Here is a 10,393-nt window from a genome sequence, read left to right as displayed (position 1 = left end):
GTAAATAATAAAATAACATAGTGATTTATTTTGGTTTGAACACCCGTGTGGTGCCTACTTCCAATTTCCTTAGGTTTCAAAGGCTTCCTTTAAAACTTTCAAATTGTGAGTTGAAGTACATAATTTCTTAATCTTATTTTGTTATTCAAATTTTGTGATACAATATTAACTGACATAAATATGTTGACTCGATCTTTCTCTTTTGTAATTATTTTAAACTTGAAATTATAGAGATTTATGAAACTAAACATTGAGACACACTAAGAGTTTCCTGTTAAGATACGTGGTCTCTATGGTCTTCAGTTTTCCCTTTTTATATTCTTCAGTTGGTTTTGCTACTTTGTTCAAAAAAGGAAACCCAAGGGAGTTTTTCTGAATCAATGGTTTTATTTGATTCATTGATTGAGGATTCTCATTATATAGTACGCCCATATACGATATATTCATGCATAAGACCCAAACTGCCTTTCATGGAAATCGTTTCACAACCATTTATGTCCATATCATATGCATCCATATAGAGGGTGTGATCTTCATTCCTGTTGCTCTACAATTTTTCCAATTATCTTCCTTGTAATCTGGGATGTAATGATATCTTTTCTTGAAGCCATTCCAAATCCATCTTTGACTTCTATATAATTAGGGATGACATGAGATGCTCCTAGAGATATAGCTCCTTGATGATCTTTCTTGCCTTGATTTCCCTTCTGATGCATTCTACATTTTATCAGCAACTAGTTTGTAATTATTAAAACATATTATGTTAATATGGAAAGCTAACAATCTTCTTCTTTTGATAATGACAAATATTAAACATAGTTGACTTTTATGTCATTGTAGTCGACTGGCTCCCTCTATCTTGCTCACTTTGTTCTTTTACTATAGTCGATCGACTCCCTTTAGTTGTAGCTTATTATTTGATGTTGACCTCTTCTCCCTCTTTTGACATAAAAAAAAAGCAGAGCATACAAATGTAAAACCCCAAAACAAAATTTGATGAGTAATTATAATTAAATAAGTAAAAAATATATATATATGATGAAAATATGGGCTAAGACACATATTAAAAGGAAAAGGAAAAAGGGAAAGAAAGGAAAAAGGGTTGGGGCCCATCTTCCTTTAGTATTTAAAATGGATTCAGGAAGGGCTTCAGCACGCCTCTTTTAGCACTAACTGCAATAGTTTCACTCAATAGCGCAGAAAAGAAGGAAACTGAGAAATCAAATTGCTCATTCAGTGAAAAAAGATTTGATTGAAAAATTCTTTTGGGATTAAGGAAAATTCATTCTTACGTTATTATCGTTATTTCTAAGTCTAGGTAATTTATTTTGAGTATTGAAATTTAATTGCTAAATATAATAATTATGGGCAGTAATAGTTGTCTTAAATACAAAGTTAGATGAATTGGAAGTTATTATGAACTTTGAGTGTTGGGTAGTCTAATTTTATCATGAATTAGCCTACAATAAGATAATTAACTCAGTAATTGATATAATACGATTATAGATTTGATAAAAAAAAAGTGATACAAATTATTTGAGGTGACAAATTTGGTATTCTGACTCGTGAACTATGAGTAGTAATCTTACCATAATTTATGTTTATTAACTTGCATACTTTATACTTGATTTTGATGAAATAATGAGTTACAAAATGCTTTGAAATTGCATGTTGGGAAAGGCCTTTACTTGATATAATATTAAAATGGTTATTTGAGATATGATATTATTATCGTGAATATTCTTCACTTACATGAGAAATATGTATTTTTTCATGTGTTTTTATTCAATTTTACATGTAATGTGATTTGATATGAACTTTAAATGATATGGTATTATTCTAAAAAAATGCTTTCATATGAATATCCTATTGTTTACAAAGAATTTGTAAATGGGAGTAGACCTTGATTTAAATCCCATAGCAAACGGAGGGATCATTAGACCTAGTGAACCTTGTATTTACTAATGACTATTAAACCCTTGCTAGTGGAAAGGTAGAACTAGCATACTGATACTGATATGATATTTGACTCCTTTAGGACGGGTCCACTGTTATGGGCTATTCTTGATGAATAAGAATGCCACACTGATTACATGATTCATTCTTGGAAATATCTCAAACATGTAATATTTGGTATGATATAATGCTTTTTGAGTTTATTACTGAACTAGTGGTTCAATTGGCTTACATGAAACAATAATATTGTTTATTGTTACTATTTTTTTAAAGAGCATTATTTCATGATGTTTTATGACTTTCCCCATTTAAATGGTAGTGGTTAAGTTTTATTAATCACTGAGCTAGTGTCTCATTCCTCGCTATTATTTTTCAGAGAACGCAGGTGACGGTGAGGATCACGTTGGCTAGAGGATCAAAGTAGCATATTCCTGGTGAGCCCCGCAATTGTTCGCATGGGCTATAGTTTATTTATTCTTTATGTTTATTTTTCTTGAAAACCCTTAGTTTGCTCCATAGTCATGTCTTTAGAGCTTGAGTATTCTTTCATTATTTTGGATTTGTGGAGTATTTGACTTCCTCTTATTTTTGGAGATGGATTTCTTATTGTTAGTTGGTGGTATTTGTGAATTATTAATGATCTATGGTGAATTATGTTGGTTTTTGTGTGGTGGTTATGCTGTTGGGTTATTTTGTTGTTTAATTGAGACAGGAAATTTTCTTGTTAGGCTCAAAAGTAGGGGAAACTTTGTTCGATTTTCTATAGAAATATGATGAGGCTTGCTTTGGAGTCCTAAACTCTTTAGTGCCAGTCATGATCCTATTTTAGGTTGTTATAAAGTTGGTATCAGAGCCAGGTTAATTCTGTGACTATGGAGCACACGATAGTAGTAGAATCTCAATTATGGTTATGTTGCTGGCCATTTCTATAATCGTGATTCTTCAAGAGCGTGATAGGATGTGTCTTGATTTTCTTTATCATTCTTCCGTATGTGTATGATGTTTAGGATCACTTAGATAAATCTAACTATAGTTTTTTATTTAATCAGATAGTTAATATAGCAACTACTGGTAGGGAAAGTGGTGGAACCAATAGAAGGGGCTGAGGTAGGGGTAGTTGTGATACTGCAAGGAATCACACTGCCACTCTAAGAAGTTTAATAGATCCCACTCCTGAAGAAAATTCTAGTCTATATTCTCCATCTCATGAGGGTAGTACTGCTGAAGTACTTGCTTCTATACAAAAAGCCATATAGGGCTTGGACGACCAGCTGGATAGATAAGAGAAGGGTGGTCAACGCAATGCTGCACAATCTTAGCCATAGCTATAGACACCTGTTAAGATGTAAAACTTTAGAAATAAGGAGGTATATTTGCAGGAGTTTCTAAAGATGAAGTCAAAAAAATTCACATATTTAGACAGTTCAACTGATCCTCAGAGCTTTTTAGATGGTACTTTCAAGGTGCTGCGGGCGTTAGGATGTTCTCGTGAGAGAGCTGGGGAGCTTGCATCATAAAAATTGGAGGTACGGCTAACACTTTCTATGATAATTTATTACTAGAAAGGTCTGCCGGGGTAGCACCACTGACATAGGCTGAGTTCACTAAGTTCTTCATGGATACCTTTCTTCCTGATAGTCAGAAACAAAAATATGTAGCTCAGTTTGAGAGATTGGTTCAGACTCCAGATATGGATGTGTCAACCTATAATGCTCTATTTTGTAAGCTAGCTAGATATGCTCTGTACTTGGTGTCCAAAGAAGAAGCTCGAGTCCAGAGGTTTATAAATGGGCTGGTTGCTCATCTTTATAATACAGTAGTCCCACAGATGAAAGTCTTGACTTATTATAAGATAGTGGATTTTTCTAGAATGATTGTGGAAAAGGGTCATGTGAAGCGGGCAACTTATGAGGTTCGTAAGAAGGCTAAGATGGGTGGACCTTTCAGTGGTGACTTAAGTGAAAATCGGAGAGCAAAAAATAAGGAAAAACATTAGGGCCATCAGATAGGGACATATTTGATTACATAATCTGTGTACAAGCCACCTTCTAGACAGGGTACTCAGAGGTCTTCAGCAGCACAGGGATACCATAGTTCTAGCCAAATGTATGCCACTACTCCATCCTGCCAGACTTATGGCAAATAACATATGGGCCAGTGTCGTGTTTTGACTGGAGAGTGTTTTTGATGTAGTCAGTTGGGTCATCACATTAGGGATTGCCAATAGGCTCAGAGAAATGTTAGTCAGGGTTCTGGTCAGGTAGCTGCACCTAGTCAGGCTACTCGTATTCCTATAGGTATGAGAAATAGAGGTTGAGGTAGTGGAGAATGGATTGTTTGAAATTAGGCTCAAGGAAATACTGGTAGAGGCCAACCGGTAGTCTTTGCACTTACTAGACAGGATGTTTAAACCATGAATGAAGTGGTTATAGGTATTCTTTCCATTTATTCTTTTGATGCATATGCTTTGACTGATCCAGGTTCTATCCACTCTTATGTGTCCTCATACTTTGCTGTTAGATTTGATAGACAACTTGAGATATTAGATTGTCCTTTTCTTGTTGCGACTTTCGTGGGAGATTCCTTATTAGTTGAGTATATGTATCTTGATTATGAGATTATAGTGGGAGGTAGGTATACCCTTGATGACCTGATTGTGCTTAATGTGATTGACTTTGATGTGTTGATAGGCATGGATTGGTTATCTCTTTTCTATGCTACCATACATTGTCATACAAAGATTGTTCGATTTGAGAGAGCCAATAAATCTAGTTTTGTATTGGAAGGAAGTCAAGTTCCAGAGTTAAGTAAAGTTATATCTTTTATGAAGACCCAAATACTATTGAAGAAAGGTTGCATGGGTCTCTTAGCTATGATAAGTGATATTAGAGAAAGAACACTTAGTTTGGAGAAGCTACCTATGGTAAAGGAGTTTTTTGATGTATTTCCTAAGGAGTTGCCAGGATTATCTCTAGTTTGAGAGATAGACTTTGGTATTGATTTGGAACTTGACACTATGCCAATATTTATTCCCTCATATCGTATGGCACCAGCAGAATCTATGGAGCTCAAACAAAAGTTTCAAGACTTTCTAGATAAGAGTTTCATCAGACCGAGTATATTGCCATGGGGTGCACTAATTTTATTTGTAAAGAAGAAAGATGGGTCTCTAAGAATGTGTATTGACTACAGGCAGCTAAACAAGGTAATAATACAGAACAAGTATCTGTTGCCTCGTATAGAGGACCTATTTGATCAGTTACAAGGGGCTGCCTATTTTTCAAAGATTGATCTTTGGTCTAGTTATCATTAGCTTAGAATTAGGGAAGAAGATATATCTAAGACAACATTCAGAACTTGATATGGGCATTATTAGTTTCTTGTGATGCCTTTTGAGTTAACCATTACTCCTGCTGCATTCATGGACTTGATGAATAGGGTGTTCGGGTCATTTTTGAACTTATTTGTGATAGTATTTATTGATGATATTCTGATATATTCTCATTGCCAGGAAGAACATAAGAATCATCTGATGACTGTATTATAAACATTATGGGAACATAAGCTTTATGCTAAGTTCTCAAAGTGCAAATTTTGGCATGACTTCGTATTATTTTTGGGGTATGTTGTCTCCAAGAATGGTATCACGAGGGATTCTAAAAAGACTGAAGCAGTGCAAAAATGGCCTAGGCCTACTTCACCTATAGAGATTCACAACTTTATCAATTTTGCTAATTACTATAGGAATTTTGTGCAGAATTTCTCTAAAGTTGCAGCTCCATTGACTAAGTTAACACAGAAAAATGTGAAGTTCCAATAGATGGAAGAGTGTTAGTATAGCTTTCAAAAACTCAAAACATGTTTGACCACTGCACCAGTTTTAGCCTTACCAATAGGTTCTGGAGGATTAAAGGTATTCTGTGATGCTTCAAGGGTTGGATTAGGATGTGTTCTCATGCAATATGATCATTTTATTGTTTATGTTTCGAGACAGTTGAAGAAGCACGAGATGAATTTTCCTACCCATGATTTAGAGATGGCCAATGTGGTTTTTGCTCTTAAGATTTGGAGGCATTGCTTATACGGTAAAACTTTTGAGATTTATATTGATCAGAAGATCTTGAAGTATATTTTTAGCAGAGAGATCTAAATCTTTGACAGCGTGAGTGGATGGAATTACTCAAGGATTATGGTTGTGCTATCTTGTATCATCCTAGAAAAGCTAATGTTGTGGTTGATGTTTTGAGTAGGATATCTATGGGTATTTTGGCATATATAGCTCTTAGAAAGAGGCAACTGGCAAAAGATGTCCCAAAACTTGAAGGAAAAAGTATCAGTTTTATGTTGGAAAGTCAGGGGTGTTGTTCGCTTGATTTCAAGCTAAATTTTCTTTGGTAGATCATTTAATGGCCATTCAATATGATGATGTGAAGTTGTGTAAATATAGATGAGGCCTTAGTTGGTCAAGATAAGACGATGGGTGTTTACAGTGATAGTATTCTTTGAGTGGATAATCGATTATGAGTACCAGTGCAGATGGGTTAAGATGAGCTATTCTTGAGGAAGCTCACAACTCCAGATATACCATTCACCCTGGTTCCACTAAGATATATCATGACCTGAAGCAGTCGTATTGGTGGGAAGGTATGAAGAAAGATGTTTCTAAATTTGTTTCTAGTTTCTTGACTTGTCAATAGGTTAAAGAGGAGCATCAACGACAAGCAGGATTATTGCAAGAGATCAGGATTCCATAGTGCAAATAGGAAAAAGTTACCATGGATTTTGTTATTGGGATACCATGAACCATTTAAGGTCATGACTCTGTATGGGTAATCATAGTCCAACTTAATAAGTCAACTCACTTTCTGCCAGTAAAAACTACATATAGTGGAGTGAAATATGCTCAGTTATTTATGAATGAAATTGTCCGACTTCATGGAGCTCCATTGTCCATTATTTTTGATAGAGGATCATAGTTCACTTCACGCTTTTGGAGATCTTTGCAACAAATATTAGGTACTCGAATAGATCTTAATACTGTATTTCATCTGCAGACAGACGAACAATTCGAGCATACTATACAAAAATTGAAGGATATGTTGAGAGCTTGTATTCTTGACTTTAGAGGTAGTTGGGATGCTACTTACCCTTGGCTGAATTCTTTTACAATAATAGTTTTCAGAAAAGCATTCAGATGGCTCCATATGAAGCCTTGTATGGCAGGAAATGTCATTCTCCTATCGGGTGGTTTCAATTTGTAGAGGCTAAAGTTTTAGGACCAGACTTGGTACAGGATGCTATGGACAAGGTCCAATTGATTAGACAGAGGTTGGTCACATCTCAAAGAAGACAAAAGTCTTATGCATACAAGAGAAGAAGATATTTGGTGTTCGTAGTTAGGGATAAGGTTTTGCTATGAGTCTCTCCAATGAAGGGTGTGATGCAATTCAGAAAAAAAGTTAAATTGAGCCTGAGCTGTGTATAACATTATGAGATACTAGAGCATATAGAAGGAGTGGCATATCGTGTGGGACTCCCTTCCAATATTTTTTTCATCCATCCAATATTTCATGTCTCTATGCTAGGAGAGTGTATATCAGATTCTTCTCGGGTGCTCGAAGCACCGACCTAGCAACTTGATGAGAACTTAACCTATGAGGAGGAACCACTAGCTATCATTAATAAACAAGTAAGAAGGTTACGTGATCTTGGGCATATTTATATGTACAAATACCGCTATTCACCCATATTTAAACTTGTTTTGAGAATAAAAATTATGTTAATTATATTGAATTGTGGGCTAAATTTTGTTTTGTGGCTAACCGATGTGATTAGAGATACAAGGTAAATTTCCTATTGATTTGGATGAAAATTTGACACATATCATGAAAATATGAAAGACCATGTTGATTAAGTCCAAAAAAATATATAGATGGACGAGAGCAAGGATAAAAGAAAGAAGCTGAGGAAGTACGAAAATTAAGAGAAAAAATAGAGAAAAATTCCAGTGACGCGATGCTAAATTGTCGAGTCGCATCGACTGGTAAAAAGTGTGCCTTAGCCAAAATTTAATGAGCAACTTCTAGTGCATCGATGCAAAATGAACGCGTCGCATTGATGTATAAGTTTTGAGACTTAGTTAAAATTTGAGATGACAATTCCAGTGACACAATGCGATGTCGACGTATCGCATCGTGTGTTGAAGAAATAGGACTTAGGAAGATTTTCGAAGACAAATTCCAGTGCATCAACACGATATTGATGTGACACATTGGCTGGATCGACGCGATTAGTGATGCATCGAGTCAAGTCTTCATATCTGGTGAAAATTTTTCAAGTATAAAATAAAAACATGAGCATAATTGCAAGGACTTTTTTGGTAAGCATAACAGCGATAGAAAAACATAGAATTCTTTCTTTTAGGGTTCTTATTATTTGTTTTGAACTTCTTTACCTCAAGATTAATTTTGGGTATGATTAATTACTTGTTTTTGATGTTTAATTCAAACATGAGTAGCTAAATACCCTTGTTCTGGGTTAAGGCCAAGAACATGATTACACTTTGATATTCTTTATAGTAGTTTCTTTTTGGATTATCATTTGGTTGTTCTTAATTTCTTAAGCTTAATATTTTGATGAGTTTCCACCATTAGAATGAATTTATATTTGTACGTAAATCTGAGAGGAGGATCATGGGTTATAATGAAGAAATTAAGGAAAAAGGTTCTTACTCTTTTATAAAACAAGGGGTGTAAATTAGCATGTAGGATAGGGATATACCTAGAAGCCTTGTTTGGTTTGATTACAAGAAGATAACTTTATAACTCTAGAAGAATTGTTGTATCTCTATGGGAGTTGTAGCTGCAGTATTCAATAGATAGAAGATTTGAGATTGGGAGACCAAAATCGTAGCCTAAACCTTGTGAACCAACAACCCGATAACCAATTAGACTGCCATAAGAATAGAGATTTGTGTGATTGTTCGAAAAGACTCAACCCTAAAATTCTTATCATTACTATTTACAACTGTTGCTTGCTTCGCACTAGTCATAAAATTTTATTTCTTAGTTAATAATTTACATTTTTATTTTTATTTCAAAACCATTTTGATACTTTACAACACTTACTATTTATTGCCTAAAGCTAAAAGTTGTTTAAATTTCTAGTTGCTTAGTCCTCGTGGGAACGATATCCGATTGTCTAAATCACTATATTACTTGTACAATCAAGTGCACTTGCGTGTGCATCTGAGTCGCAACAAGTTTTTGGTGCCATTGCCGTAGACTAGTATAATTAGTAAATTGCTAAATTTGTTGGTTTTTGATATTAAGTATTAACAACTTGATCTTTGTAGCTGAAGTTTTTGCAGGTTTAGCTCAATAAAGGACTAGTGAGAGACAAAGCATTGGTAGAGCCTGTAGCAGAACTAGAACAGATCTTTCAACAAAGGCAAACAATGGCTGAACAAAGAAATGAACCAATTGATCTAAATTTCAGAAATGTCCCACCTCCAGTTATTCCAGTTGTTCCTACTCAACTAGCTGCTAGAACTGTTCGTGAGATGGAAATCCCACTCACAAACCATGTGACAAATAGTACTCGCGAGCCCAAACCAGAAGGTCGATTTGAATTGAAGCAGAATATGGTGCAATTGCTGAATTCAGTGAGGCAATTTCATGGCCTTTCACACGAAGATCCGTAGCAGCACATACAGACCTTCTTGGAAATAAGCGGTACTTACATTCTTAAAGGGGTGAGCTCTGATTATGTCATATTGACACTCTTTCATTTCTCTCTAATGGGGGAAGCAAAAAGTGGTTACATGCTGAACCACCACTCTCCATCACTTCATGGGAAGATCTAGATTGGAAGTTCCTTATTCGATTCTTTCCATTTGGGAAGACTGCGCATTTGAGGAGTGAGATCTTGAGTTTCAGACAGAAAGAAGGAGAGAATCTCTACAAAGCTTGGGACAGATTTAGGGGTATGCTCAAAAATTTCCATCACTATTTTTAGTCCAACAATGTTATTATGCATACTTTCATTGAGGGATTGGAGCCAAACATAAAGATTCTCTTAGATTCAGCAGCAGGTGGAAAAGCTCTTGAGAAGACATATGAAGAATTGTACACACTGCTGAATTAGATTTCACAAGGTAATCCTGACTGGCATACTGATTTAAGAAGTACTCTAAGGAAGGTTTCAGGACTATTGGAGGTAGACCAGTCTACCATATTATAGGCACAGATCGCAGAAATGCAAAATCATACGATTACTCAGTTTAATAACATTTTGTTAAGTGTCACACAAATAGCAGCCATAGCTAATGCAGTCCAATAGGTAAATTCTTAGTATGAGGTTTGTAGAAGTGGTGAGCACACAACAGATGCATGTTCTGTTAATCTAGATTCTATTAACTATGTGGGAAATGCGAATC

General features: G+C 35.2%; 1 non-coding gene across 1 annotated transcript; it reads right to left on the bottom strand.

Annotated features, from left to right (window-relative positions):
* Positions 1–9,864: 9,864 nt before the first annotated feature.
* On the bottom strand, positions 9,865–9,971 carry LOC124899858. The gene has a single exon (XR_007057421.1). It is a non-coding gene; the product is annotated as a small nucleolar RNA R71 (small nucleolar RNA).
* Positions 9,972–10,393: the final 422 nt, after the last annotated feature.

The sequence above is a fragment of the Capsicum annuum genome, chromosome 6, assembly GCF_002878395.1.
Source record: "Capsicum annuum cultivar UCD-10X-F1 chromosome 6, UCD10Xv1.1, whole genome shotgun sequence".
NCBI lineage: Eukaryota > Viridiplantae > Streptophyta > Magnoliopsida > Solanales > Solanaceae > Capsicum > Capsicum annuum.
This window is presented reverse-complemented; position numbering and strand designations above follow the sequence as displayed.